The sequence below is a fragment of the Terrapene carolina genome, unplaced genomic scaffold (genome assembly GCF_002925995.2).
Source record: "Terrapene carolina triunguis isolate 2854851 unplaced genomic scaffold, T_m_triunguis-2.0 Scaffold84, whole genome shotgun sequence".
NCBI classification, from domain to species: domain Eukaryota; kingdom Metazoa; phylum Chordata; order Testudines; family Emydidae; genus Terrapene; species Terrapene triunguis.
Window position 1 is genome coordinate 32,327,596 of NW_020664435.1, and position 20,204 is coordinate 32,347,799.

Below are 20,204 nucleotides of genomic sequence, written 5' to 3' on the forward strand. Positions count from 1 at the left end.
AAGTCTCTACTGTGGTTGGTAGACACATTTAAAAACCAAACCCAATAATTATATTTTAAGCCCACGTTTTCATAAGTGCCCAGGAATTTGCAGTGCCTTGATTTTGAGAAGTCCAACATGAGACACTTACTCAAGGGCCTGATTTTCAGAAAGGCTGAGCACTCACAACTCCCACTGAAAACCCAGAATCTAAGGCACTCCAAATTAGAGGGCACTTCTGAAAATTTGGGCCATAATGTAGAAAACAAAAGATGATACATTCAAGTAACATATTTTGGACCAAAAACGTAAATGGTAGTTCATGCCTGTGTGATAACAGGAGGAGAAATTAAGGGGTCTTCCCCTAACTCCCTTGCAGCTGTGAGCAGAAACCAACACAATTTCAGTCCTTGTCATGCCAGCACCCAAGGATCAGAGAATTGTAGCACTAACAGTAATAATAGAAACCCTAGAGCAGGTGGGGAAGGGTAGTGCAAGGGGGGGACCATTTACCTGACCAATCAGCACTGGCCCAGTGCAGGAACATATGTTTGACCCTGTTAAAGGGTGTAACAGTTTCTGCTGTGGAGTGTCCAGAGGTAACCACAGTATTTTGGGCTGAGGGTGCAAAATCTTCAATCCCACCAAATATATCTGACTTTTGCTATAGAGATGGCTTTCTAAAAATTTGGGGTGGATTCTCTGGGATATACCCCAAACTCACTTTATGTAAAGTGTCTGAGTGTTAGAAGCTGAGAGTGGACAACAGGGGATGGATCACTTGATAATTGCCATGTTCTATTCATTCCCTCTGAGGCATCTGGCACTGCCCACTGTTGGAAGAAGGATACTGGGCTAGATGGACCAGTGGTCTGACCCAGTATGGCCGTTCTTATGAGATCCTTCTAACTAACTACTGTTCTTTATCGGTACCCTGCAACAATGTCCAGTCCCAGGCTCCTTTGTTTTTCTCTTACCCAGCATGCAATTCCTCACAGGAAGACCAAGCAGCTACGTCAAGAGTGTACAGAACGTGTGACATCTCTGCTTTTCCAAGAGGATTCATTGTGTAGGACAGGTGCTGGAGGAGGCTGAGCTGGGTCTCAGGAAGTCTCAGGTTGGATCCAGATGAAAGGGAGGAAGCAGTGTCTGTTGTAGCAATTCTGCCTATTATCTCACCTGGGCCAGTCTGAAGCTAACAGGGATTATCTCTGCTCTATCTTTTGGTATATTTTTAATAGTTTTTCCATTAGATGCCTGGAAGATGCTATACTGAGCAATAAAGTAATCAAGAAGGTGTCTGTAACAAGGTGCTAGCCAGGAGGTTCTGAGCCAAGCCCCTGTTAGCCCAGCTCCAATTAAGAAGTATTAATTGGGGCTGGCTGGGTATGCTATGCCTAATTGGTGGAACAGAAGCACCTGTGGGCCTTATTAGCCTGGGGGCTATATAAAGCTGGCAGGAAGAAAGTGAAGTGGGGGGAGAGCAAGGAAAGGGAGGAGCCACAGGCTGTGCATCCCAGTTGGCTGGTGAAGCTAGCTGTCCTCCAGGTTGCTAGTTTACAACAGTCTGTAAATAGAAGGTGGTGGGAGCTGACACTGTTAATAAAAAAGCACTGGTGATTACAGTGAAAGAAGGTCTCTGGCTGATTTGTGTGAGAGCGAGCGAAGGGCCTACATCCATCCTTTTGTGGAGCTGGCAATGGCTTCAGTACTTGGTCAATTTGGAAGAGATGCTGTCTACAAAGAGCTCTATTTCTGACCCCTATTTGAAATATGATCTGGGACTCCTGTTTGCCAAGTTACCATATGCCCAGGTGAAAGTTTCTCTTTTAATTGTCTACTACTTGGACATGCAGAGCTCTGAATAGAGAAGAGTTACTAACTTGCAGCACATGACTTATTTGAGAAATTTATCCTCTTGCTCTTTTTCCATACACAGCAGGGTTTCGTGAATTCATTCATCATTCAAATATATTCTATGAATAAATAGCTACAAACTCTGCATTGTCATATTTTGCCCTGGGCAGGCGATACATCTCTCTAAGGGCTTGTCTGACTCGATGACATTTATGTGGAGAAGTGAAAGTGCTTGCTCCAGTGTGAGTGAGCGCCTCCCTCCAGTTTGAAAGGATGCACTGTGTGGTGACCCAGATTATATTTGGTTCCTGATGTGGGCTGATTCAAAGAATGTTATGCTACTCCAGAATTACAGGATCTCCATTAGGACAAATAGTCTCACATTAAGGGTCTTATTCTCCACTCCTGTAGGAATTTTTGAAGAGGCCTGGGCTAGCACTGGGACTAAGGAACAAAGTTGTGGCTATTCCAGGGATACTGATGTACCTGCTGGTGAGTCTACACTGCCTAACCATCCAAGACTTCCACTCCTTTAGAGCTGTCTGCCTGCATCACAGGTGATCTCCTGCCAAGCCACTGGGCCAGACTGAGTAGTAACTCTGAGCCTCAGGCAGGCTGGTAGGTAGGCAAAACAGAGGTATCATATTGTAAACAGGAGGGATTGATCTGATCAAGGAGGGTACCACCAGGTGCTGGTGCTTTTCAAAGGACCTCACCATGCCTGCAAACAGATCAAAAGGAGCCAGCAACAGAGGCCTTTAGTGAGCATGCGGAACACTGACAAACTCTCTTCTTCCTGTCCTCGAAGCCAGCTTGCTCTGTGAGCAAATACAAATTAAGGCTAAAATGGCTCCACAAAAAAGAATGTAAATAAGGCTGTGTGGAAAGATCTGGCAAGGCACATTGGAAGGTGAGGTGCCTCCATCTGACTGCTTGCACAAGAAGCAGGAAACAGATTGACAGGTGAAAGATGTTAGGATGAGAGTCAACATAGATGAGATCTGGAAAATCCTTGATCCCCATTGTCAGCTACCTTCGGCTGTGGAAGCAAAGAAGAGGGACCATGCCTTAGTCTGCACAGGTGGAAACCAGCCTACAGAAATATACCAAAGTCACACTATCTTGTTTACCACTGTACTTTGTCCTCTACTCTGATTTTGTCCTCAAACATTGTACAAAACAAAAGTTTAAATAGGTGTGGAAAATTCCATCGTTAGAAGATGGGTGAAGTTCGGGAATGGCATCTCAAGAGGAGTAGTGGGGGAAAACAACTTAATTAGTTTTAAGAGACAGATGGACAAATTTATGAGTGTGATTGTATGACTGGGTTGCTTGTGATGATAGAGGGCAGGGCAAGGCAGCTATGGGGGTCCCGTCTGGTTCATTTTCAGTTGGTCTCCTGCAGTGGTCAGGAAGGGATTCGCTTCCACTGCAATATATTCTGTTTTTCCCCTTCTTCCTCTGAAGCATCAGAGTCGGCCATGGCTGAAGATGGGACACTGGGTGGGGTGGTCCAGGGGTCTGAGATGGCACCGAGCATTCTCTCTCTTGGGTGCTTGACATGCTCAGGGTCCAGCTGATTGCCATATTTGGGCTTGGGAAGGAGCTTTTCTCCAGGTCAGATTGGCAGTGACCTTGGGGGATTTCTTCCCTCTGCTGAGTGGGAAGTAGGTCAATTGCCAAGATCATCTGGGAATGTCTCACTTAATCCTTTCCCTGCCATTGCGGGGGCCTCGGGCACTGGTGCATCTCAGTCCCCCCTATTCTCTGCCTATGGCACATAACACTTTAGTTTCCTGAGGTCTGTAATACTTTGGTCTAATTTTGATTGCTGAGTGGTGTTGGTGGCCTGTGGTGTACAGGTCAGCCTACATGATCTGGTGGTCCCTTCTGGTCTTAAATGCTATGACTCTGTATTAAATTATAAAATCAACAGCAGTCAATAGCTGTATGTTTGAACACAAACTGACATAAGCTCTGAGTACTTTACCTTATGCTCAGGGCCGGCTCCAGGCACCAGCACAACCAAGCATGTGCTTGGAGCGGCGCCTGGAGGGGGGCGGCACGGCGGGGCGCTCCGGCCCGAGAGCGGTGCTGCGACCGGGCTCGCCGCCCTCCCCGCGGCACTCCGGCCGCCAGGGAGAGCGGAGCCGCAGCGGGCTCGCCGCCCTCCCCCGGTGCTCTGGCCGCCGGGGGCTCTCTGGCCGCCGGGGAGAGCGGAGAGCCCCAGCCGGGCTCTCCGCCCTGCTCCCGGCGCTCTGGCCACCGGGGGCTCTCCGCCCTCCCCCCGGCGCTCTGGCTGCCGGGGGGAGAGCGGAGAGCCCCGGCCGGGCTTGCCGCCCTCCTCCCAGCGCTCTGGCCGCCAGGGGCTCTCTCGCCGCCGGGGAGAGCGGAGAGCCCCAGCCGGGCTCTCCGCCCTGTTCCTGGCGCTCTGGCCGCCGGGGAGAGCGGAGAGCCCCGGCCGGGCTCTGCGCCCTCCCCCCGGCGCTACGGCCGGGGGGGGGGGGGGGGGCCCCTGCCGCAGTGGGGGGGGGGGGGCAGGGGCGGCCGCTGGCTTTTTTGCCTAGGGCGGCAAAAAAGCCAGAGCCGGCCCTGCTTATGCTGTTGTGAAGGGAAATAAAGACACAAGATCATGAATTGAATTTGGAAAAAACTGCACATACTATACAGAGGAGCTATGGAAATTTTCCCTTTTATTAGTATTAGTTCTATAATAAATAAATTGCTTCTCTGCCTAGCTAATGTAACCATAAGCAAACGCAGTTCTTCTGCTAGTGAAACCAAAAGCTGTGTATGACAGAGGGGAAGCAAATCAAAGCTCAAATTCAACTTGGTGCATCACCTGGTATCATCCAAATCATACCATGATGATCTCTGGTGCTCACTGCAGGCCTGATCCTCAGAAGCATTGAGTACTCACAACTTATATTGGCTATCACCAAGGTAGTTGCAGTTTCTCAGCACCTCTCAGGATCAGATCCCATGGCATCAGGAAGACCTGGAAAGCCAGGAAGGGCTGTGTAAATGCCAACAACAGAACAATGGCCTTATCTGAAGTACTGTGTCCAATCTTAAAGGGAAACTCCAGTGTAATATGAACAATTCACTAAATCAACCAGAAAGATGATCAAAATCAGAAATAAAAAAAATCCTTCAGTGGCATCTTGATCATGGACATTAATAAATTATTCTCCAGTACTGGAACTACTCCTCCCAACTACATTCCATCCTTATGGCTTTCAGATAGCAAGAGTGCAACACAGCATAGCAAAACATAACGAAGGCAAAACACGCCTTAGTACATGGGACTATTTCTCACTAGCTTTTTGTCTGGGAGTAAAATTTCAGATTCAGGGGCCTGCTGAGGGCTGTGTTAGAGATGATGACAATAATTAACCTGCCATTCTAAATATCATGTCACTCTGTGTGCCTGCCTGTTGAGATGTCAGTTGATTGGGCTGTCAGTCATCTCTGCATGGCATCTGATCCCATGATGTCATGCACTGAAATGATTCCATGGTTTATTGTGGTATTTTCACATTAAACTTTGTAATAATAATTTTTAAAATAACCCTTATTTTCTTGTCCTGGCTTTGTTCATTTCTCTGTCCTCATTCTTGCATAACCTTTGTTTTCTTGATTCCCTTCCATATTTCAAGCTTTCTCTTTTTCCTTCCCCCCAGCTCAATTTCCCTTTTAATTTACTGACTCAGTCTTTACTTCTTTCATTTCTCTCTCTCTACCCCAGACCCCAGTCTTGCTCCCTTCAGCCAGTCTGTTTATGTCTTCCTGTTATCATGCTCAAGTAGAATGAAGAGTGAAGGGCAAAAACCACATTTCTTCTGTCTCTTCCATTGCCCTGCTACCCTGTCAGAGGACTGGTGGCTTAGATTTCCAGTACTGGTTGAGAGCCAATTTGCAAATAAAAGATCTGCAACTGGCCATAAACCTTCACCAAAACCACCCTCACAACTCATGGAAATATTGAGGCAAAAGTTAGTAGTAATTATAATGTAAGTTTTGTATTGACTTTAATGATTTCACCCCCAGGGTCTAACTCTTTGTTACAGTCAGACCACTTTGCACAACACAGGGCCAAACAGCCAGCTTAACCAGATACCTGGAAATTCTCCCTGCGGGGTCATGAGTTAGCGCCTGGCTTCTCACCTAGAAGACCACAAACAGGCTCATGGGGTCACGATCACCCTGCTATTTTCATATTGCTCAATGGGAAGGGGGTCCTAGCTACATCCTGGCTAGATGTGTGGAGGGTTTCAGAGGAAGTCCTAGTATGGGAAAGGTGGCGAACCACTGAGTTAGAGCAGTGCTCAGATGGCTCTGACTTAGGCCAGGGGCTGAAATGGCGCCAATCTGGCTAGCCCAAGAAACATGGAGTGCAGAAGTGACAAAATAGCCATATTTTCCCTTCTCCACCTTGGATCCAAGCACAACTTGGTCAGATCACAGGATTGGGGCCAAGGCATACCTTTGTCAGGAAACAGGTACAAGTGGGTTAAATAGCAACCTAGGGGCAAAAGGGGTGTGATTGTGAAAATATGTTTCTCCCACTGACTGAATCTGCTCTTCATATTTCACATGGAAAATGAGGGCTCCATCCTGGTGGAGGATATTTCTATATGGATTCTGCTCTTAGTGACCAGGAGTGGAGACATAAAAAGAACTATACAATGTCTCTGGTTACAGAGATAAGTAAAAGAGTCATTGGCATTAACTCTGTAGTAATAGCAGCAATAAGTGCTGGGCATGATTTAAATCTCTTGATAGTGATACTGGGATGCCAGAATATTTATCAACCCATTAGGAGAGGCTGTGCCGAGCTGATAAGATGACTACAACTGATGAAGTCCACCTGAAGACTCTGATGATGCTGGGACAGATTTGCAGCCATCAGCTGCGGATAGCAGGGAGTGCTGCCCTTCTGAGCAGCATGTACTGTTCATCAGCAAAATTATAGAATCTACCGCCTGGGGCAAGCTTATGGAATCTTTAATAAACAGAGTTGGTGAAGATCCTGATATATAAGCTCCTCACTGATTGGGAGCCATACACAGAGTGGTCTGCCAAGCAACAATTTCACTGAGTTGGAGGCAGAGGGGAAGGAGGTGGGGGTAGGTAGGAGTGGGAATCAGTTTCAAGAGTTATAATCCATGGGCTTCTTTTTAGGCTCTCGCCATATCAAACTGTGCCAGGCTTGTGATGGCTCTGTGCTTGGAAGATGAAATCACCCAATTTATATCACTTAGAGCCTCTTACTGTCATCAAATCAAAAGCAGGTTCAGTCATTTTGATTGGAACTAGAGCAGGAACAGGTTTTTTTTTTGCTATAATCAGATGTAAGCGGCATGAATAAGGAAGGATTTTTCTCTCCCTTTCTCATTTATAGTTTGCACCTGTATTGTACCCTCGGTAAGATTGGGTCCTAGTGTTTTATTTTAAGTTGAGATGACTGAGTGCCTTTCTCTATTCAACCCTTTAATAGTTGTGAAAAGATTTTATAATCTGCTCTGTCCAGATTGCTTATCAGCTTTACAGTTAAAAAAGGGAAGTAAACTTGGCACACTCTAATAATTTGTTTTGCTTCCTCATATTCATTCTGGGAAAAAGATGATTAAATCCCAATGGAACATAGAAACTATCATGGACTAGGGCCAGAATCAGGTAGTGCCCAAAGGGTGTGTGTGTGTGTGTGTGTGTGTGTAGCTAACTAGCTAGCTAGCTAAATGGATAAAAGTTACATAGAACTGAATAGGAGTAAATGAGCCAGCTAGATGCTTTAGACAGGAAACAGCAACAACATATTGAAGGCATATGGTGGTTTCATCATGTTATGAATGTGGATGTCATCAGACCAACCAGCCTCCAATGTCTTTCCAAGTGACTCAATGCTGGCTTAGGTGGCTTGGCCATCTGCTCTGTATGTCAGAGTCCATACCAGCTTGCCAGCTTTATTCATTCGATCCAACGAAAGCTGGATGGAGAAGACCTTGTGGATGCTCTTAAAGACACCGAAAGGATGTTGTTGCTTCTGACTTTGCCCTCCTTAGCCTTAATATTGAACAGGCCACAACCCTAACAACAGACTGAGTTCTCTGGAAACAGGTGATCTGAAGTGTGCACTCTGCTCCACAAGCAGGAGGATAAATGAATGAGCAGGAATAGAAATGTTTTCCTTAAATACATAAATAAAAACATTTTAAAGTATAAATTTACCCTCCTGGAATATTTTCTCACTGACCTACTCCATGAGATCCAGTAAATGGAAAAGAGTAGAAACTAACAGAAACAAAAGAGAAACTGAGAGAATCAGCCTGTTCTTATTGCCCAACTTGAAAGAAGTTCAAAAAAGTGAACAAACAGAATGAATAGATAAAAGTAAATTGGATTGTAAACCTCTTCTTGATTTAATCATCTAAAATATTAACATAGATAATTATATTTTTAAATATGATTTTTAACTTGACAGTGTCCTTTTAACACTTATAAAATACATAATTCCATTTCTTTGCTTATTTTTATAAACCAAATTCCCAATGCTTCAAACTTCCTTTAAACTGTGTGACCGAACAAAAGAACATAACTTGGCAGCTGATGACTCTTTCTATATAGGAGGCACTAAGGAAGGCACCACTCTCTGGGCCTAACGTTTATCTAACATGGGCGCTTGCTGTGCATACAGTGAAGAATATTAACTCTCAATGTACTTGGTCTTTATTTTAGTTACCACAAATGTCAAAGCAAGAAAATATTGTTTCTAAATAAATTCCTCTTCATCTTCCTTCCCCAAATGCAAAGTGTTAGGAATTGATAGCGACGTGAGATGTTTCCATTGGAGCTCATATACATATCTACTGCAGCTGGAGATAAAATATTAAATAGCACGTACTCCCTAAAACATTAACACTGAATCTACAGATAATGCATTTTGCTGTAGGCTGTTTTTCAACTGTTGTTTTCACTTCCCACTCACAGAGTACGCTTTTCTGTAATTAAGTATCTCTGTTTAGGATTATAGCACAAATAGTGGCCCAAAAGGTTTGGAATATACTTAGCTGTGCCAGCTATACAGGCCCTCGAGGCAACAAACTCTCTGTCGCAAGCAGAAAAAAAGACAACCACATAGCTGTCTAGACTCACTGGCTGCTTCAATGAGAAAATCGTAATTCTGCAAGATATCTAAACAGAGATACTCACTTACTGCAAGTTACTTGTTAACTGAAAAAATAACAAACAACAAGTTCTATGTTTTCAAAAATGACTGGGGTGGATGCTCAGCACCTCGCAAAAATCAGGCCCCTTTATCTATCTATGAGCAAGTCTACACTACAGTGCTACACCGGTGCAGCTGTAGTGCATCTGGTGAAGACGTGCTATGTTGGCGGGAGAGTGTCTCCTGCCAACTTAGTGCCGGTGTGGACAGTGTGAAACTTGCATTTCTCGGGGAGGGGGGGACTTTTTCACACCCCTGAGCAATGTAAGTTAACCAGGAGTGTAGACCTGCCCTAAAAGGGGACTTATATAGCCCCATTACCGTAGTATCTGAGCACCTAATACTCTCTAATGCATTTACCCTCAGAACACTCCTGGGAGGTAAGCAGGTACTATTATCCTGTTAGGCAGATGGGGAACTGAGGCTGAGTGATTTGCACAAGGGCATACAGGAAGTCTGTGGGGAGCAGGGACTGGAACAGGGATGTCCCAGATCCCAGGCTGGTGCCCTAACCATTGGGACATCCTTCCGCCCTTTAAGGCATCTCAAGTTGGGTACCTAAAAATCGAGGCCTTCCAAATGACTAATCCCTTAAGAAACATAAGCCATAAAAAACAATGAAAAGTAGCCTTAAATAAAGGGTCAGCTTGTGACTGGTCTTTGGATGGGTGTGCAGGTGACAGCTTGCCAGGAGCCTCCTCTCACCCCCTTCCACAGCTCGTGCAAGGCCAAGGACAAACCTACTTCCTATGTGTACTCCCACAGGTGCCCCATCACCCAAACGAGCTCAGAGAGAGGGCTGACACACCAGCACAAGCAGATTGAATCATTCAAAGGCTGGTGCAGCCTGAACAGTCCTGAGCAATGAGGGATGAAATTCACTCCTTTGCAGAGATCTGCACGTGGCTGAAGCACAACTTAAATTCCACTTAAGCCCTCTTTTAAAGCCAAAGTGGCACATAGATTGTGGGGCTTAATTGGCTCTGTTGTAGGGGCCAATCTATGACTGGGTTTGGACAGTACTTGCTTTTTAGGCAAAACAATGAATGATGCAATCTGAAGCTGGTATTGCGTCATACATGGTATGAATTGCATCATGTTATTCCTAGAAGTCATGGATGATGCAATCATAACGAAGCTTACATCACTCTGCTGAACAAATTGCCCTATATCAGCTCTAGAAATCATACAGTGTCGTGCTCTCTTATTTGTCAGTGTTTGATTTTGCAAAGGGACACATTTCTGTTTAGCCAAAGTGAGCAGAGATGCCTCGTACTTGTGTGAACAGTGCAGATAACTTCTGCTATGTTTGTGGTGAAGTGACTTTTGCATCACAAAAGCGCAGTATAACCACTATGGTTAAGAAAGTCCATCACCTTTATTTTGGCTGCAAAATTGGAGATCAGGACAAGAGGTGGGCCCCACACATATGCTGCAACACTTGTGCAACAAATCTTCGTCAGTGGTTGAACAGGAAAAGGAAATCTATGCCTTTTGCAGTGCCAGTGATTTGGAGAGAGCCAACAGATCATACCAGCAATTGTTACTTCTGCATGGTGCCTCCCGTTGGGAAAGGTGTGTCAAAGAAGAAAAAGTGGACTGTGCATTATCCAAACATTCCATCAGCTATACGCCCAGTATCCCACGGAGAAGGACTGCCGGTTCCTGATGCACCAGAATCATTCTCACTTGTGTCAGACGAGGAAGAGGAAGAGGATGAAACTTCTGGTCCTGAACCATCAATGTCACAGGACCCACATTTTCTCCCATCCTCCTCCTCTGAACCACACCTCATAACACAAGGTGAACTGAATGACCTTGTCAGGGATTTGGAACTACCCAAGAGTAAGGCAGAGCTGTTGGGCTCCAGACTACAGCAGTGGAATCTCTTGGCAGGTGATGTTAGGGTTTCCATGTTCCGTGACCGTCAAAAGGATCTTGTCCCATTCTTCTTCATGGAAGGTGATCTTGTAGCCTGCAACAACATCGATGGTGTGATGGCAGCCCTCAACATCGTTCACGATCCAGATGAGTGGAGACTGTTCATTGATTCATCGAAGACGAGTCTTAAAGCTGTTTTACTGCATAATGGCAATGTTTTGCCATCAATTCCAGTTGGTCATGCAGTCCATATGAAGGAAACCTATGACAACATGAAACAACTTTTGAGGTGCATAAACTATGACCAACATCAGTGGCAGCTTTGTGGCGATTTGAAGGTTGTTGCTCTCTTGCTTGGTCTGCAGACTGGATACACAAAATACTGCTGTTTTCTCTGCGAATGAGATAGTCGTGCAAGAGATTCCCACTACATCAAGAAAGATTGACCACTCCGACAGTCATTGGAGCCTGGGAGGAAAAGTGTTCAGCATCCACCACTTGTTGAATCAAGAAAGATTTGTTACCACCCTTACACATCAAGCTGGGTCTGATGAAGAACTTTGTCAAGGCCATTGACAAAACACAAGCAGCTTTCAAGTACCTCCGTGGAAAATTTCCAAGGTTAAGTGAAGCTAAGATAAAGGAAGGTGTCTTTGTTGGTCCTCAGAATCGTGAACTTCTTCGAGATGATGCATTTGACCATGCACTGCGTGGCAAGGAAAAGACGGCATGGAAAGCCTTCCAGTTAGTGGCAATACATTTTCTCGGAAACAACAAGGCAGACAACTACAGGTTGTTGGTGGAAAACCACCTCAAGGCATACAAAAGCCTTGGTTGCAACATGTCACTAAAGATACATTTTTTGCACTCTCATCTAGATTTTTTTCCACCGAACTGCGGAGCAGTGAGAGACGAGCACGTCGAGCGATTTCACCAGGACATTGCAACAATGGAGAAACGCTATCAGGGCAAATGGAGCCCATCAATGCTTGCAGACTACTGCTGGACAGTGACAAGAGATGCTCCATTTAATGAATACAAGAGACAAGCCAAGAAGCGCCAAGTAGACACTGAATAGGACTAAACTATGTACAGAATAGTTTTTTGCCTTTTGTTTCATAATAAATTTTATTTATATAACCCTTTTGCCGATTTTTAAAGTGTTACATAAACAGGACAGGTGAAATATTATCATGTAAAGCAACCATAAACACATGAAAAGACCTAGGTTTACAATTTATGATTAAAACTCTACTATCTACACAATATACATAGACATAAAATATAAAAACTTAAATATCTTAGAAACAGTAGCCAATCAGTTGTTTTAATTATCATATTTGAATTCAGCACATCAAAATACATAATAAATAGCACATTTTGTCTCTGAAGCAGACGACTTCTCAAAAATTGTAGACCAGTGTTATTGATTTCAATGGGAGGTAGGCCCCTAACATGCTTAGGTGCATCTGTAAATCCCTCAAGCTACTTTTCTTACTTGCAGGCACCTAAATACTTTTGGAAATCTGGCTCTTTATGTCTAATTTTACCCCTCTGCAAAATGGGGATAAACAAACTCCCTACAGAGGGGTCTGAAGCTAAATTAAAGTGTGTAAAGCAACAGAGAGTCCTGTGGCACCTTTAAGACTAACAGATGTGTTGGAGCATAAGCTTTCGTGGGTGAATACCCACTTCGTCAGATGCATACTCACTTCGTCAGACAAAGTGGGTATTCACCCATGACAGCTTATGCTCCAACACATCTGTTAGTCTTAAAGATGCCACAGGACTCTCTGTTGCTTTTTACAGATCCAGACTAACACGGCTACCCCTCTGATACTTAAAGTGTGTAAAGAGCTTTGGGGACCCTAGATAGAAGGTATTATTGGTGGTTTATTCAGGAACATCTTAGTAAGTTGTAAAATAAAGCCTTTTGTTGCACAGTGAGGCTGCGTTTGCCATACTAGGCTGTACAAAAGTACTCAGGATGTACTCTATACATTAATGGGCTTAGTCGTCAAAGATATTCCCATGATGCAGTGGAAGACAAGGTCCTATAAATGTTTTGGGGCTACTGTAGTGAATGAATCATATAGAAAAGATCAACATATACAGAAACTACACTGCCATGGGACAGAATGGCTGTTGTATCCTGGGGAACACAAATGATAGGAACCTCTAAGGGAATCATCTTTGACATGTACCTGGATATCTTTGAGGAAAGATGTAGGAAATAGTGATTAGTGCTGCAGATGAAGGGCCATATTTTCAAGATTTCAACACCTATTTATGCACCAAAAACAAGTGGCCAGATTTTTAAAAAGAGTACAAAATATGCCACCTTGGGAACTGATAGATGCTGAGATTTGTGGAAAATTGGGCTCTTGTTTTGATGCCTAAATGGGAAATGACTTTTACGCTAATCTGGCCTCAATTGTGGGGGCTGAAAGTGTGCTCTTTCAATAACTTGACCCATTGGCAAAGTTGGCCTTTGGGCCTGGTCCCTACGCACTCCCTTCCTAAACCAGTAGAACAGTAAGCAGTGGGGGGACATATCTTACCTTTCAATAGCTGAGAATCTATTACATTATGCTATATGAAGCCAATGCCCTTTGTGTTAATGTCCTGGTTGTATAAGCAGCCTGCTGTTATGCTGTGAATTTACCTTTCACTGCTGTGAAGACAGAAATAAATGTTACACAATCAAAGAAAACAAAATAAGGGGATCTGCAGAAAAGGTGATTAAACATTATTGAAACATTCTACCTTCTCAGTGTCAAAGGCTGAAAATTCTCTCAAGTGTTAGAGCTTTTTAACAATTTGAAATCACATTATAATCCCCTTGTTCAGAATCCTTATAATTTATACAGTTTAATGCCTAGAATCAAGTTACAGTGCTCCAGTCATTTTTTCAATTCTGTTGGACACAGTCTAGGATAATCAGAATATTTTAAATGCTAAAATGTGTTAAACACATTAAAACATCACTCAGTATTTTAATCTGACAGATCAATATATAAAGTAATAACAACTCTAACAATGACTCAGAAAACAGAAATCAAACCCTGACTTTGATTAATTGTGCTTTTCTCTCTGCCTAACTATGCCAGTTAATCAACTTTAGGGGATACAGCAAAATTATATATCACTGTAAATGTAGGAGAAGATTTTCAACAGCACAAATTACAATCAGTTATGTATCTAATAGCCATTTGTGCCTTTGAAAAATTTCCCCAAATTTGGCAGGAACATACCTACCAAAAGAGCATGTAGTATTCATATACCTCCTGGAATATAGGCTCCTCTTATGATATTAATTATTATTATTATTATTTATTTATTAGTAGCATTATTAATTATTTTTAATGCAGTAGTGCCTAGGAGCCCCAGCTATAGACCAGGGCCCCCATTGTGCTAGGTGCTGTACAAACACAGAACAAAAAGTTGGTCCCCTTACGAGGAGTCAGATGAGAAAAGAAAATGGAGGTATTCTTCTAAGTTCCACCCACAACACAAGCTCTGCTGCACTTAAGACACAAAAATGAGATGCTGTGCTCAATAGTCTGTGTGTATTTTCATAATCTTTCTTGCATGCTTTGATCCGGAAGTGAAATATTTCACAAAGTTTAAATTTAAATTGTCATCACTGGATTTCAGAGTCAACACTCCATTGAAATGAATCATAATCTTTCCAACCCATGGTCAACTACCCCTGCCCCTAATGTTTTAGAGAAAAGCTGGTCGTGGCAGCGTGTTCGGAAGGTTAACAAAGCTAAGCTCCATTGGACCATGAAGAAAACCTTCAAAGATGATGCCCTACCAGTATCTATCTCTCTCTTTTATATCAAGGGACCTCCAGCATGCATGCCTACACCAACCACAAGGAAAAAGGTGGTTACTCAGTCAGCCTGGTTCCAAATCATTAAGGGGATTTAAAGTCAAAGCCAAGAGCTTATCTGTGAAAACGATATTATTATATGCATTTTACAGATGCATAAACAAATTCAGAGATGGGCAATGAAAATGATTAGATGCATAGAAGGACCCCTGTATGAAGAGAGATTGAAAAGATTGCAATTGATTGGTTTAAAGAAACAATAACTGGTATATATGAATAGAATTGGGTGTTTCTATTCATAATACAAGAACACGGGCACAGTTAATAAAATATAAAGGTACCAAATTTAAAAGAGATTAAAGGAAATACTTTTTTGCACATATATAATTAACCTATGGAACTTGCTTCCAGAAGATATCGCTGAGGCCAAGAGCTAAGGTACATTCAGAAAATGGACTAGGGCCTACATTTTCAAAAGTCACTAGTGATTTTAGTGGCTTCAGTTTTGCGTACCTAACTTGAGACACCTTAAAGGGGCTTGATCTTTCCAAAAGTGCTGAGAAACTGCTCTTTGAAAATCAGGTGCCTTTAAATTGTCTCAAATTGGGCACCTGAAATCACTAGTCACTTGAGAAGATTTAGGCCTACACATGTATATGTATAGTGAGAAAGCCCACAGTTACATTAGGAAGACTAAAATATTTTTCCCCAAGAAATATAAATATATATATCATAATAAATATAACCCATCATATTTCAGTGCATTAAGACAGCCACAAATTAACAGAGGTTAGGAATAAACTTCCTCAATAGGCAAATATAAATTGTAGTGAATACTTATGGGAAATTTTTCACTGTATTTGCTTTGTGCTACCATGGTTTCTAGAGGTAACAATGACTGGCTGAATAGTTACCATGAAAATACTTTAATGATACCACAATATCAGATAATGTTTTGAGCTATATTCTCTGCCATGGATTCTTCTTCATGTTGCTACATCTTCCCAGGAACTTACATCACATAGCATTCTGCCTGCAATTTGTCTTGTGATAGTATATTGCCCTAAAATTGCTGCATGATGTTTGACTGTGGACATTTAATTGTCCCCTGTTATACATGTGCAGCCCAGAGCCTCCGTGCATATGTAATATTGGGTATGAAAGGTCCATGACCAAACCTCCCTGAATAAACGTCAACGCATTTTTGCATTACAAAATATCCCACGATGACATCTCACTGGAAGCAGATGTTCACAGTGAAAAGCATGCAGCAAGATGATGTGGATCCATTACTAAAATCCCCTTTAAAAGTCACCATCTTTTTGGCCAAATTCTGCTCAGATATATTCAAGCGACCCCAAAGTCCTTTGCTAGGATTTAAAAAAAAAATTGTCAAGTGTCTGTATTTTCATGGCTTACAAGTGATTTATACATTCATTGATTTCCATTGGTTTGCAAGGGAATAGCTGAGAAAAGAATTTGGTGTACAGTGATGAAGCTTAAATGAATGGAACATATGCAAAGAATTATTGAATTATTCTTTTTTTCCTGCAGAAATAAAGATAATGTCAGTGCTCACTGATCCTTCCCATTAATATTTTATCAGCACAGTCTGAAGATCTATATCTTGTTAAGCAATATAAGCATTGTTTATTGAATCATTCCATCCTGTGTTAAGCACTGTCTTGTTGGTGCATGACAGCTGCCTAATCTGCTTATGTAGTTAGGCTCCACCAGGTGAGTTAGACATGACAGTTCCTATTGGGCGGATTAGAATGTCTAACATTAGGTCACTCTTTAAATTGAAACTCCCTGCTAATACAGACAAGAACAGGGCCACAAAAAGCACTGTAATCCCATGCCCCAGGCTGATGAAGGCTGAACTAGTACCTCAGCTGCTCATTTAACCCCTTCAGGCCTTTAGACTTTAGCAACAAAAGGGCTATTTGCTGTGTTCTGCTGATACAAACAACACTCAGCAAAAGGCTATTGTCTATTCTGTCTGTCTGATGACAGAAAATAAATAAGCAGTTTTGTTCCTCTGCTGCAGATCTCACAGGCATGTGAGAGGTTGACAAAAAGTCAGTAATATTAACTTTGGTAATGAAAGGGAAAAATGAGAATTGTGTTGCAATTAGAATAGTTTTCCCTGGGTGTCGGGTATGGGGAGATGGGAGCACTGTGGAAGGGTGCAGTATGCATTTCCCGCTTCCCCTTGATGTCTCAGCTTGGCTGACCAGCGCAAGGGAATGTGGGTCTACAGCTACAAATTACACTCACTAGTAGCTGCCTGCGTGGGTCACAATGTGATGTCTAAGGCTACATCCTCACTACGGGGGGAGGTCGATTTAAGATACGCAAATTCAGCTATGCGAATAGCGTAGCTGAATTCGACGTATCGGAGCTGACTTACCCCGCTGTGAGGACGGCGGCAAATCGATCTCCACGGCTCCCCCGTCGACGGCGCTTACTCCTACCTCCGCTGGTGGAGTACAAGCGTCGATTCGGGGATCGAATGTCACGTCCCGACGAGACGCGATAATTCGATCCCCGAGAGATCGATTTCTACCCACCGATTCAGGCGGGTAGTGTAGACGTAGCCTAAGAAAAAGCCAGTTATCTTACTTCTAGTTCCCTTTACTGTCCCTACCTCATTTGGGAAGTATAGCACCACTGTCAGTGCTAGTCTGAAGTATTGCTCATGGTCAGAGAGTACAGATTTATAGTTGGGACTAGATCATGAACCCTCTCTCAACCATTTGCTAGCCACAATCCAGACCATACTATATCAAATCCTCATTATTTTCCATCGAAATCTGGCCTTGCTAACTACCTGAAAGATTTGAAACATTTCTGCATTAGTTTCCCCACTCACTCTCCTTCCCCTTCCACCCATTCACTTTGCTTTTAATTTTGGATCTTTGGAACATTTGCCTCCTTTTTTCCTTGGAGTCTTTAGTGTTTAATTTTCTATTACAGGTCCTGTTTAGGCATTTAAAGTAGATAGGTGCTTCATTGTGCGTAACTTTAATAATATCAAAATATATGCATCACACAGTGGTATAAACATGTTACAATAGGTTGGGCTCAAGAAATAAAAAAGTGGATTTTGTTTGTTTTTGCATTTTAATGAATACATGGCATTTCTATTTCCAACTTCTATAATTTTGAATTTAATGAATAGCCCTAGTGTTAATTACTGAATTTCTATAGTCATATAAAACCAGCACAAACAATATGTAGATAACTTAACAGGAAAATTCAATATAAATGAAGTGCAGATTTTCCATAAATAAAGAAATTTGGTAATCAGAAGAGCAATTAGGAATTCCCGTCATAGTTTTTCAAGCAAGACATATTTGACAGTTATTACATGAATTAGATTTTAGACATAATGAAAACAAATCTTCCTAAGGCACTGGAAAAATGTCACATTTTGTTTCTAATCCAGCACTCTTCTTTTTGTCGCATGTGTTTATAAAGTCTTTACCCCTTTAAAGGGATTACATAATGGTTATGTAATACTTCACAGTGTCATAGACCTTTTTTTGTGAGGTTCTAAAAGCACTTTACAACCATTGGTGAATTAATCCTGACAGCACCTCTGTGTGGCAGAGAGGTATTATTAGCCCAATTTTACAGCTGGATAACCTGAAACATAAACAGAAAGGTAAAGTGATTTGCCTAGGCCACACAGCAAGTCAGCAGCAGAGCCAGTAATAGAACCCAGGACTTTTAAGAGCCAGGCCCTGCGATGAATACTAGGCAACATTCCTGTCATTGCTACAGTATTAACTTCACTATTCAGTAGTATTAAGTTATTCTCTCTTTACTTGCTAGCATGATAAATGAATTCCAATGAAACCTTTCTATGCTCTGCCGTAATTCCCTTTTTGAGTACCTCATGTATTGGTGGAAATCCATAGGTTTTTAACCTTAGCTCTTGTGAGGATCACTTCTTCTTCTATTCAGGCTCTTGGCTCTAAAGTGGGTGTGAGGAGACAAATGAAGTCACAGAATTCTATAACATGGCCTGCAGCTGGTATAAAATCATTAATATAGAGGGGTGGCTAGAGCATTCTACATGTTCCAACCTGCAATACTCCGACTGCAACAAAGCCACACATCCATATTGAAGATAAGGGTAGTCCCATTACATGCATATTTAGCCATGGCTTTTGGATTGACAAGTTGCCAATATGGGTCTCAGTTGGGTGCCCTTCCTCTATATCAATACACCATAAACAGTTCTATTTTCAGTTCAGTTCTCAGTCTTTCTGATTTTAATAACTGCTGTATCACTTCCCCTATTTCAGAATCAATCCTCTCAGGTCAGCACAAAGCCTGATTTGCAGACTCACATTGAGGACACTTCAGATGCATTGATGCTTGTCATCCTAGGAGCTCAGGGCCCTATTTGGAAATCTTATTCAACAGGTGTGGTTTTACTTAACTCCAAATTATCACTCCTTCCCCCCTCGGGGGCTGATTGTTTGAGGAGGATCTGTACAACAGGCACTGTTTTATGGATGGCAACTGTTAATGTGTAAAACAAAGCCACTTCTTTACACTTGAGTAACAGACAGTATCACATGCTTGTTTTTAAGGCTTATAAAAGGAATGGTTTAGGTTAAAAATAAATCAAATAGAAACTATTGTAACACTTAAAAGACTATGACAGAGAGCCAGATATTATGCAATCTGTTTGACGCAGCTTCATGAGTTGTGGAATTAAATCTCTGTAACCACAGGCAAAAAACACTGCAAGAAACTGGTTTCTCATGCTGCTTTTGCAATTGCCGATATGATTTAGAAACAACTGAAATCAATGAAACTTTGGAGGACAGACTAAATTTGTTCAGTTTTAAGTCCTTCCTCCCACACACAAGTTTAGGAATCCCTGCTCATTAAATTGCACTCATATGCTTTTCATACTGAAGGACCAAGGAACACTAGTGCCAAAGTGATTTAACCATCTAAATGAATGCATTCTTTTCCTTAGGATTCACTAAACCCTAAAACCACTCTCTGTAGATTATGTTGCTCAAGACAAGAATCCTGTCATGCCAAAAAGATAGAAGGAATAGGCTCCCCAAACCAGCACTTTTGCATTCTTTTTTACCTTTAAAGAAACTTTTCAAAATAAAAGTGCAAAATACATTACTTCTAGGGTAGACATTACATTGACAATATGCCCCTTACGGTTTTGAATAGTAATATAATTTCTGAGACAAGGATGAGAGTGTGGGTTAGTAATTGAACCCAGAAGTGGAAACCAGAAATCCTAGATTGTAGTCCAAGTGTTGCCTTTAGCTCATTCTGTGAACTTGGGAAAGTCTTTTAGGGGAAAATTTTCAAAGGTGAGTATTTAAAGTTCAATGTCTACCTTTTGGCACCCATGTTTGAAAAACTGGGCCTTTA